The following is a 12,916-nucleotide window of genomic DNA, read 5'->3' as shown; positions in this document are numbered from 1 at the left end:
TGTTGTTATTCTCTGTATATGTTGTTGTTGTCTGCATAAAGTTAGTGGTATATTTCTGCTCACACACAGTAAACATGTCATATTTTTAAAAAGTAAAAAAAGATCGACATAAAAACATGCATAATTAAAATGAACACGAAAGCAAACATAACCTTAATTGAAACAAAATTACAATTTTAAGCGTATAATATCAAAACAATAAAATGTTCCAACATATGTGCCTTACCAGCATTTAGCTGTTTTAAAATCTTTGAATATCAACATAATGTAAAATTAGTGCACAACTGTAGTTTATTAATATATTTCTCACTAGGTTTGTTAAGGTAGCGGTCACATAAAACCTTTTGTTTCACTCATAATATTAGAAATCATTTAACCTGTGATTAAATGATTCACAGGTATTCAATGATCATCCTAAAAATAAAACCAACAAGCAAGTATCAAAGAAAAATGTTTAGATTATTTCAATGTCAATGAAAGCACTCTTATTATTTAATGTCTCTTTCCATTCAGCATTTCCTGCAGCCGTGCAGTCAGCTCCACAAACAAACATACGGCTTCACTAGAAACCATTCCTTCCATCTACTTAACCCCCAGCCACATGCATATGCTCATGTGCAAACACTGACATTACCACTCACACACACACACACACACACGCACACACAACTACACATATGCATACGACTCGCAAACAAACAAAAAATCCTTTTAAGTAATGAAACCACATAAACTCATATGTTACCCCGTACACTAGAGTTATGGGCACGTTTTACATAAAATCCGCATCGGCAGCATTGTCTGGGATGCATGCGTGCATACGGATTTGCATTTTAGATGTTATTAAATAAATGAGTGGGGTGAGGTGAAATGGGATAGAGGAAGAAAAAAAATGAAAAAGCAGCCCAATTTTGTGCTCTATCATCTCAAATACTGGGTGCCATAAATAACAAGAACTCTTGTTCTCTATTAAACCCCCTTTACAGGAAACCCCCACCTCCTCCAACACACTCACAAAACTCGCTTACACATAACCAGTGACTTGTACAGGAAATGGGACAAATATTTTTCCAAAGAAATAATCACAACCTAAAGCTGGAAAAATAATATATATATTTTTTCTTATTTCCATTCAGACTTCTGATCACCGCGGGGCACAGAGCTGCCACTTCTGGACCTGGCAAGGCCATTTCTGATCCAGCAGGGCTCGCCCGCTTCTCACGAGCAAATCTCATATTTCTAAATGCTGGATTATGCTTTTCTTTTATTACTGCTGAAGCTGCCTGAGGGTCGCAGGGATAGTGGGGGGTAAGGCCAAACTGATGAGATTACTGGAAAAGCCTGGGGACTTAAATATGAAGAGAGGAATAACAAAAAAAAATACATATACGTGTTCATTAAGATGATGGCTGAATGGATTCAAAGATGGGTTTGAAATGCAGATAAAAGTAGGTTCAGCACGATTATAAATCTGAGATAAGCTCAAAAGCAGTTCGCCGACAGACTAGGAGAACGTAAACACAGTTTATTGCACACAGTGCAGAACTTGTAAGCCCTAAATAAATAAAAAATGTGCACAGAGGCTAAAGGGGTAAAAATGGATTTAACATGCAAACCCAGACATGAAGAGCAACCAGTGTTTGTGAAAGTAGGCCAGCTTCTGAAAGCCTTTTGTTAAATTTGGCTAGGTTTCCCCAGTACCCACACTTTTACTGGTGTGATAACGCTGTCATGTCACAACAGCTGTGGGCAGCCAACAGTTGGAGAACCGAGGGAGATGGTGATGCACAGGTAGAACGCAAGCATTGCAGCGATGAGAAAGAGTGGGGAAAAATGACCTTGCTGGAAATAACAACAGCAACCCTTAATGTGTTGCATTACAAGATACGTGATAAAACACTTTTATGGGGAAGGCTGTTAACGGCGGAGTCTCATCGCACATGGTGCCCCCTCAGCAGCCCATTTCATCTGTATGTGTGTGGGTGTGTGTGTGTGTGTGTGTGTGTGTGTGTGTGATTGAGGAGAGGTTGGAGTCCACTGATCCTAAGTTGGGGGGCAGCAGCTCCTACTAATTGTCTTTGTTTTCACCTTGGTGCTGCTTTGCCTTTGGTGAATTATTTTTTCTTTTTTTTTTTTGTCCTATTTCACATCATTGGAAAGAACTGAGAAATAAGTTATGTAGATTTTCCTTTTCTGTTAGAAGAAAATCCGTTTTATGAATCTGTTTTCTGTTGAGGCATTTGATCACATTGAAGGCTTATAACATTACGATGAGTGTTTATCAGCAGGCTTAGTGGAAGACGTGCCATGTTTGTCTTCACAGGACTTTCCATGGAGTACTGAGTGGGGCACATGGTGAATGTGGTCTCAGCACTGCCCTCTAATGGAAGTGTTGCAGAAAAACAATACTTAAACCTCGAGTTGTTTGAATAGTAAATGCATAATTCAGTTAGGAATATCATGAAAATTAGACAGTAAATGCAATTAATTATTTAAAGAAAGATGAACAAATTGTGATTATTATTTTCTCCTAGCAAGCTTTATATTCGTTCTCAAGTTGCAGTCTATTTTCCATCCGCAAACAGAGGACGCTGCTAATTTCAAATTTATTTGTGACTGATTTAAATCCCTCACCAGACTCATAAGTTGCCACAGTATTATTTCAGAATACAGACAGCTTTTCAGACACAGCAAAATTTAAATATCCGAGGCTTTCATTTCTAAGTAAAAATTAACGACAGTTTTTATCAATAAATGTCAATCAGCAGGGTTTTTTTGTACATATTTTAAATTAATAGAACACTTTGAATATTTTAAAACATTTTAAAAAGTTGACGCTCTACTCTCTCCTCACTTGTCTGCTCAGTTTCAAAGACATCTTGTACCAGTTTGTCATCCTGCCCAGCTATAGAGTGCGTCACAATTTTATGATAGCGTGCTGGCTGCAGGCTGCACGGTGGTATAGTAGGTAGCAATGTTGCCTTGCAGAAAGAAAGTTTTTACAAACAGGATGTAACCCATTGTTTCCTTTATATTTAAGTCTTTTTGTCTGCAGTGTTCTCCCTTTTTGCTCGCTGTGATGCTTGATCAGTCTTCCCAGTTTTTGTCACTGTTGTCTTCTTTGCTGTTCTCCCACTTCCCCATTTGTGGACCTTGACACTCCTTCCGGCCCTCATATTCAGGCATTGTAGATCTTAGGCCAGGATTTATCGATCAGGCTATAAATTATCCATGCATCACCTTTCCTCCGCTCATTGCTTGTCTCACAAGCCGTCCAAGACCTTATAGAGGGAAGAAGAGAGGGGTGGAATGGGGAGTAGAGTGGTGAAAGAGAGAGAGAGTCTCCTGCAAATTGTTAATTAAATACGAATCAATCCTCTGCTATTCATCAGGCCATGAATCCACCTCACCTTTAAGGGGGGGGGAGCTGAGGCACGCTGGGCTGGAGAAAAATCAATAAGGTGGGCAGAGGGGAGGGATAAGTGTTTAATCCACCAATCAAACTACATCATAATCATTATATGGAGACAAGTGGACATTATTGGGTAAAAAAGGTGGGCTCAGGACACCAACATTTCACCTTAATATAAGACTGCTACCTGCTTCCACTGTGTTGCTGCAGGCAGACATTGACAAAGCATTTAAAAAGTGTGGTGCTGAAACAAGTTATGCAAGAAGCATTAGGTCCAAAGAACATGATTAAATTGAATTGTGGATGTTCGATCTATGAATGAGGTGAGGAATGGCAGTCTTTAGATAACACTTCTCTTTTGAACAAACTAAAAAACAGGAGAAAATTTATTCAACACAAATGGAAAACACATATACTGGTGTGTATAAAATGGAGAATATGTGATCTAGAAAACACGGGCCTGCAAAATGCAAAATATAACAGATTAAGGATTACACAGACAAGAACATGTACAATACAGAGTGGTGGTTTTTTTATGTCCACATTTTGTGAACTGCTGGATCGAAAATGTAAGCAGTGGCAATTTAAGCTGGAGTGTGCAGCAGGATAATTACCAGACACACACCAACATCAACAATTTCTGAAAGTTTAAACAAATGAAACAAAATAAAGGTTTTGGGGTAGCATGGTCAATGTCTGGAATTAAATCTCATTGGGTTCCTGTAGTCAGTCCAAACTCTTCAATGTAATTAAGCATCTGTCCAAACAGTCATTGGCATAAACACTTCCACACGGATGGAAAAGACAAGTTGCTAGTTAACATAGAAGCTTGATGTTGTTGCTGAGGGTGGGACAAATAGTCTCTAGGTTTGGGGGCAATTCATTTTTCATAGGGCCAGATTTGTTTGGAGAGATTTCTCCCTTGATACACTGAGTCATCCTTTGGAAAAAGCATTCTGCATTAACTCAGGTTATGTCTTTTGGGGGAATCTATCAGGAGGCAAATATGTTCTCACAGCTCTGTTATAGGCTGTGCTACTTAGGGCTAGACATAAAATAAACATCAGATTTAGTCAGACGATCAGTTTTGGATAATGTGCTTGTGTTAACAGAACTGACCAGCTGAACCAGAATGAAAAGTTTGTCAAAGTAAAGAGCTGTTGCTAAGTTTTGTCATATTCATCTGTCACCAGCTGCCTAGCCTAGGATGAACAATGGTCAGTGTTTTGGTCTCAAAAGTACAGCCTGAAAGATGGAAATGAATCAACTCTCAGTTGAATACAAAGAAAATTAACTGCTGGAAACAAAGTCATACTAGTGGACTGGGAGAGTTGAGTGCCTTTGGATTTGAAACTACTGTAAAGAATCCCATCTGTACAAACCCTACATCATGATTACATGAGTGATTGCCACAGAGCTGTTCTGAGAGTGCTGTCAAACCAAGAGCAACTCTCACTTCCTCTCTCTTAAGAACCCTGGGAGCTTAACAATCATCCAAACATCTGTCTCGAGCCCAGAGAAAGGCAGTGGCCCAGATGTCAGAGAGATTGGTCTTATGGGAGTAAGGCTCTTGGTGCGTATACTGAGCAGCCCAGTCAGAGAAAGGGGATTATAGAGCCAAGGATAGCAGGATGTCAACCTCAAATTTAAGTTTTGTTAATACATCTTATCCTGCTCTTTAATTATTTATTTTACATTTTATGACAAATTACACAAAACATTTCTGCATTTAGCACTTTATCAGTTTGTTTTCTTTCTGTATGATTGCAATAACATGATTGCATGCTTCCAGAAGCAGGATGTGCTTTTTATTCCAGAGTTTCCAATTTACCTTGAAGGGTTTATGTATTGAACTCTCTTGTTGCTTTGCATTTGTGTCTTTTCTTTCTCACCTTTACTGCATTTCCCTATACGTGCATTTCTGGGCGGGCATGTGGCAGTGCGTTTTTCATGTCGCTGAATTGTCCTCTGCAAGTCTTGCTTCTGTTTTGCAGTCCTAATCCTCTCCACTGGAGCATCGCCTCACCCTTAATCTGAGACACAATTTCTCCTGCAGAAGATTCTCTCCTTAAGACCTCGCCCCTCTCTCTCTTGGTATTTCTACTAACAGCCAGTCCTTCAAATAATGTATCTACCCCAAGATCCAGATTGTACAATACGTTGCCAGAAAGTGTGTCTAAATGTGTGATTTAACGCCACCAATAGTTATGAATTTCAGACATAAATTATTGGTGATGATAGAAATGTTGAACTTAATTAAAATAGAAAAGAAAAGAAAAGAAAAGAGAAATGGCTTCATCTTTTATTCCTGACTTCACCACCTAGTTTTTCTTTTCCTCACAAACTAATTCTTTCAATGAATTCCAGCAAAAACAATGGTGTCGCTCTGCAGAGAGAACATCTGATCTGGAATACATTTAATAGTTGTTTAGTTAATTTGTGAATTTTAAATATGAACGAGAACACGGTCTCATTCATGGTGCAAGAAATTGTTTTTTCAGTGCATCAGTACTAATAAGCAACAGGATAGTAAACAACAAAGTAAACTGAATGCAAACATCCCATGCTAAATATAAAAAGGAGCAAATTACCTGCATTAAGCAAGACAAATTATATTCCCCAGTGTACACATTCATCTAAGTGAACGTAGCATGGAACTGGGGCTCATTTATAAAACAGAATCACAGAAGCTTTCGAGTAATGAAATGTGGTTATTTTGCATTGTTTTTCAAAAGAAAGACTTACATTAAACTAAAAATAACATCAAGTAATTATTAGAACATCTGGCTATAAGAAATAAGCACCAAACAACAAGACGTGTAGAAGTTTGATAAACCTAAAGCTGGTACAAATCAAGGAGGAAGAGAGAAGGTGAGGACATAATTTGAAAAAAAAAAAAAGGCAAATTGAAAATTAACAGAATGTGTAAAAAATAGTATTAAACAATTAAAAGGGAAATCCAAGACCATGTTCTGGATAACAGAAAAGAGAAACTGTGGTGATTACAAATCTAACAATCCATAAGTGAGAAAAAAGAAAGTATAAAGGAACTACTGTGCAAAATAAAATAAAAACCAAACATAATTATAAAAAGCAGATTAAAATACTTCATATTTAATGTAAAATATATTTCAACATGTTTCACAAAGAAATCAGAAGAGTGCTCACTTTTAACATACGGTGTGAAAAAAAATGTTTTGTGGAGATTTCGGGTTTTTCTATTGCAAATGTTCCTCTGCTAAACATTCAAAGGAATAGTTTTCTTATGAGAGAGTTGTTTAAGGAACACACGTTATTCCTGACAGAATTTTCCAAAAGACATTTTTATATCATTTTGTTTTTCATGTTCAAATACCTTTTGCAAAAGGAATTCATGGGTCTCATGGCGGCACAGTTGTTAGCTGGAGGAAGGTTTTGGATTTGAATCCTGGACAGGTCTTTTCCGTGTGAAGGTCGTACTTTTTTCACTGTCCACTTCCACAAATTCAACTGAAAAATATGCATGTTAAACCAATAGTCCAATCTTAATATCTCTTTAGGTGAAACGTGTGCACTCTAGTTTTCTTTGTGGTATGTCTTTGTTTTATTTGGTATACTGAGATACCACAACTCTTGTTACTGCAGTTACACTCCAGCCCACCATTACCCATTCAGGATTAGGTCGGCACAAAATAATTGATGCACTTCATCAACTGCTTAGAAATTTTCTTTATTAGACCGTTTATTAGAAATATTCTTATTCTTTTATCTCTTTTCTCTCTTCATTTAGTTTTAAAAATTGGTTCCAAAATGTATTTTTATTTTTAAAAAATGGATCTAAATGAAGATGCAGCTTTTCTAAATCTTGCCCTTTTTTTTTTTTTTTTTTACCAACTTCCACATCATCCCACTCAATTAGAGGTCCGGCCTCCCACTCCCTAGAGGACTTTCACTTTTTCATTCATTCCTCCCAAAGATGCAACAACAACAACAACAACAACCTACAATTGATAGTCTGGGTCTGATGGGTGGCTCTCTCTAAATGCTTTGCCAGGAGTGGAGAAGGCAAAGAATGCAATGAAGGATGAGCAATGGTGAGCAGTAATCCAGATGAGGTTTCCATAGCAACTGTGAAAGTCAGGTAGCCTGTTCAAAGTGAGCAGAAAGCCAGGAGGATGAAGCTGTGATCAGGCGCTGTCAGAGAACTGGAGCGCGTCGAGAAAAAGGTTGTGCTGCAGGAAATGGATTGCGAGGCGTTATTCACGGCAGAGAGAGGAGCTGGTAGAGGGATGAGAGAAGGGGAAGGCGGAGGGGAGGACCAGGGCGCAGCCGAGATGAGAGTTTTGCGGCACCATTTTTCACAGCAGACAAAAACATTTGCTGGGATATCAATTTGGAGCTAAGAAGCAGTCTTCCCCTCCTGCCCCATCATCCATCATCTTTTCGTGCTAACCACCACTTGCGGTCTCCACCCCGCCTTCCTCCCACCCACACACATACAAGCTTAGGCCTTCCCTTTTCCTTGTCTTTTTAACACGCTCACAACACCCTCCGCAACCTCTTCAAGTTGTACGAAACACAGACAGATGAAAATCCAAAGCACCACCCTCCCCCCCAAAAAAAATAATAATAAAAACAGAAAAGTGTGACCTGTGGGATCAGTGTGTGGATGTGAATGGAAAGAAAATGCAAAGCAGAGCTGAAAACACTGCGCCTCAAATGGCTGGGGTTGAGAAGGCGGGGCCTGGCGGCTGCCACGGCAGCCGTCTCTCCAAGTCGTCTCCCATTAGCACCAGTAGGGGAGACCCCACCCTTCGGCTGCCCCCTTATTGGCACCTTTGCCTGCACCCCATCACTCATCTCCCAGCCATCATCCATCACCCATCGCGATCAATAGGAGGCCACGCATTCATCAGTTCCCGGGTGCTGATGGGAAAAAGGAGGGGTGGCAGGAACGGAAAGGGTTGGGGATGGAACCGTAGCGTTTGAGGGCCAGATGAAAGACAAGAATATCTGAAAGTGAGTAAAAACCAAGGAAAATGTGATAGGTAAAGGAGGAGGAGCCTTGTTAAATAGGGACATCACTGAGGGGATTTTTAACAACAAAGTTGGATTTCTTTATGGCTTTTGATCTCGCCAAGGAGAACATTAATGCGTTTAGGGGTATAAAATATGAGATTGTGCAGTCTATTAAGACGTAAAGAGCAGTGTTTCAAAGTGACGAGAACTTTAATAATGGCCTGTTTAATATGCAAAAGTCACAGTGCTCTGTGGCAGTGATCATCATCACAATGACAAATAGTATCTCTGTGCATCTCATGTCCACTTGAGGTGTAGCAGCCAAAATCATAAAAATGACTCCATCACCGCAATCAGGAATACTGAGGGAAAGTATAATGCACAATTACACACATGGCGCACACAGACACGTGGACACACATACAGGGAACATTATGGTGCAATGTCACTGTCAGTCATCCAGCAGTAGTCGGCTTCCAGCAAGGCTCTGCACTTAGTGTTGACAGCTCATAAGTTCTACCAGCACGCACACACAAACACACATGCTGGCTCAGCCCTGAAGGTGGGCCGCAATGGATCGCACTTTACCATGATGGATGCTCTCTCTACCCAGAAAGGTTAGGGACAGGGCAATAAGTTACTGAGCACCACATTCGGGGCGACTCGCAGAGGTTACCGGGAAATATACTGTACAGTGACAGCAAATGCTTGACTGCTGTGATGTGAAAAAATGTGCAGTCTACTTCTGATGGGGGGGTTAAGTTTGATAAGTACGAGAGCTCCTTTTCTCACTTTATTATATTAAAATTCTGCTGAAATATTTTACATAACTAATTTTAACATGAAAAAATGTGAAACACTTCAGGGGATATGAAAACTTTTTCTAAGGCATTCTGTGTTCCTAATGTTAAAACCACAAGTTTTAATGCATTTTGCAAAGACATCTAATGAGGTATGGAAAAAAGATGTTCTTTTGAGAATGTTTTATATATATATATATAAACTGTGCCATCCTTATTCATTAAAACACTCTAAATTGTCACTTTTTAGAGCCACCTTCCAATGTTATAACATCTGCTACTATTTTAGAATCTCTACAATCCTACAAGCTGTAGAAATGTCCTAAAATTTTTGACAAATTCTTTTCAATATAGCTCAATCTCAGTCTGTTTGGCTATAGAGTCTCTGAACAGCAAATGTTAAGTCTTGTAACAGACAGAATTTTGTCCTGGACTTTGACTGGGCCATTCAAAACTGGGAGTTTGCATTGATCAAAATCATTCAGTTGTCACTTTGGTCATGTTCCTAGGCCCTTGCAGCATTAACAAATTTTCTTTCAGGGTGGCCTGTGTTAAGAAGTTCATTTGGAACATGTTTTGAAAACCAAATATTCTTTGCCTTCCACCGTTTTATTATGTGGGAGTCTATCACATTAAATCTAAAGATGTCACATCAACGGGGGAAGAATACTTTTGCAAAGTGAGGGAATCCAAATCAAAAACCACAACTTCTTGAGCTCCTTTTTAAAAGCAGGTAAGGGCGAATGCCCAGTCCAACCATTAACCACACTGACGTATTTAAGCATTAACAAAAGAACACGGGATGAGAGTAAAGAAAGCTGGGGGTTAAATGACATGTCCAGAAGCCACATTGCCTCCACCAAGTAGCTGAAATCATCCAGTCCTAAAGTCCTCTGTGTGTGTGTGGCTGTGTCAAATGTCACTCTCAGGTTTCGAACCCTGGGTCCCCATCTGCTCGGACAGCTCTCACTGGATTATTCAGGAGGAGGCTAAACGCTCTTTGTACCGAGCTGACTGAGACAAAACCCCACCTGGGGAGGAAGAGCTACCACAAACTGTGCAGCAGATCACTCAGTTTAAATATTTTTGCTTGCAGGGAATTGCAGCCTTACTAATTGTCATGTTGGTAAAAAATCACGTCCATCAAGAGAAACCATTTGAGCCATTTAAAATCGTAGTTTTCGCTGAATATAATAAAAACAATTGTGACGTAGACAAAAAAAAACATAGTAATAAATAATAAAAAAAAGACAGTTTGGTACAAATAAAATCCTGAATAGTGTCCAGGGTATTTTTTTAGACTATTTAAATCTAATTTAAAGGTCAGTGGAACAAATATACTTACCTAATATACGTAAATAGAATCCAACTGTATGTAAGAGAGCAATAAATAAACAGCATTATCATAAACAAGGAATTCAGAAAGAAAAAAGTAACTGTTGTAAAAAAAAAAAAAAAACATCAGAACTCCCATTTGCAGTTTGTGACAATTTATATAAGAGATCCAGAAAACATATAGAAGACGCTGTGTTGAGATTAGACAAAAAAATATTACTTTTTGGCCAACATGCAAGACACTGTTCGTAGAGGACCTATGCTTACCACGAATCACCCTAAACAAAACATCTCCACTGTGGATAGATGGTTCATTTTCCTTCTACTTGAATGAAGGACTTTTTAGGGTTCCTAGTTGGAAAAACAGCAAGCATGCTCCGTGAAGATGTCATTCCAACAAGAAGAATTGAAGCACCAAACAGCCCCGAGTTTTGTCTCTAACATGGCTACTGAGAATATAGAATTTAGTGCTAATAAATATCGTTAGTGATTTAGCATTTTTGATCGAAATAGCAGTCCCAACATCTGACCTGAGGTGTGGCATCATTCTCGGTTACAAGCTGTGAATTATGAGACAAACTGGACACAGCACACAGGACAATCCTGGAAGAAAAGAGGGCTACAAATGACTTGAGGCCAGTCACATTCACTTTCCAGCAGAGCAACAAGTCTAAACATGCAACCAGAAGTACAACGGGAGGGTTTGACCAAAACACAATCAAGAGTTAAAAAGACCCAGTCAAGGTCCAAATCTAAATCCCTTTGAGACTGCTGTTTACTGACACTCCAATCTGAAATGATTTGCAAAAAACAAAAAAAAAAAAAAAAAAGCCAAATATTGATAGAGACATATTCCAACAGAGTTGCAGCTGTAATGACAGTAAATGTGCTTTCTACAAAGAATTATGAAGACATTTTCATTTATTTATTGTGCACTCCTTTGTTTTGTTCTCTTTCACATAAAGCCCCAGTAAAACACATTAAAGGTTACATAAAGGAACACTGTTCAAAAGTTGGACCATCGAAACTTTTCAATGCAATGTTCTACACGTTTCCTTGTTAAGCCTATCACCATTCATTCCTTTCTAGCTTGCTTTCTTTTTCTTGTGTACAGTATTAACATTTACGCTTCGTAATGTTTGCAGTGGTAATTGTCTTTACCTCACACGCACCCACCCATTCACATCACACCAGTAAACACAAGTGTTTGCTTGCATGTAAGATAGGAACAAGTTGCAAATAAAAGATGTCTGTGTTTAATATTGGAGGAGTTGGAGGTAACCGCAAACCTACAAACCTAAGGGGGTGGGCGGCCGTTGAGTGTGAAGCTGGACATTTGATCTGGACACCTATTGTAAAAACCTAGAAGACTGATATCCTCAACCTGATTTTTGTTTCACCAGTTCATTTTGCTTGTTTGTTTTCCAGGCTGGCAGCGAGCATTGCTGTTTATTTGCTACAGAAATGAGGTAGAGGGAAATGTGAAGTACTGCAAAGGGAAGTTGAATGCAAATAAAAACTATCTACACCTTTAAGGCCCGTGAAAGCCAGACTGTACAGTGGATTTGTAGGAATCCCTTAAACATTAATTGACAGCAGTAATCTCCTGTCAAGCAACGTAAGAAATATGAGGCACAGCAGGGATCAGTCAGACATTTAGAGACCCCATCTGGAGCTAAAGACAGAGGTGCAGTGAAGAAGAAACAAACTGCTTAGAAGAATACAGCTAACCAGGTGGCTCCAATCTGTACATTTTTTTGTATAATTTAGCTACTAATGCAACACATTTTGTTTGATAATAAAATATTCGCTAGACCATGGTCCTATATTGTAATCTTCAAAGAGTTTTATTATTAGATTCAATGCTGCCCTGTTTCAAGATGTAACAGGAAACAGGCCCCCAGTGAGTATACAATACCTTTTCCCACTAGACAACTAATATGTTGCAAACTATCTATATATTAGTAACGACATTTTACTACGATTCACTTACAGATTTTAAGTTTGAACACTGAATAATGTGCTTTTTCTTTCTTTGGCTCACTCTATAGATCTCAAACCCTGAGGGCTTATGTCCTGTAACTGTAAAATGTATTGAAGGTCTAACACACTGGAATCAAACTGTTAAATTCACCATGGAGTAAAACTTTATACAGTTCTGAAGAGGCTGCCATATTTTATTTAACACATTCTAACATGGATTTCAAGGTCTTTGGAAGAGAAACAAACCCACAGAGTGAATGTTATGAAGATCTGATCATCCAAAATCGTAAGTCTTTGCCACAGAGAGCTTTGGACACTGTTTTGCTTCGTGTCTCATCCTTCTGACTGTGCATGATGGACACTGATCTCTTCCACTTTTTATCTAAGG

Source organism: Gambusia affinis, linkage group LG17 (assembly GCF_019740435.1).
Source record: "Gambusia affinis linkage group LG17, SWU_Gaff_1.0, whole genome shotgun sequence".
Lineage (NCBI taxonomy): Eukaryota > Metazoa > Chordata > Actinopteri > Cyprinodontiformes > Poeciliidae > Gambusia > Gambusia affinis.
This window is presented reverse-complemented; position numbering follows the sequence as displayed.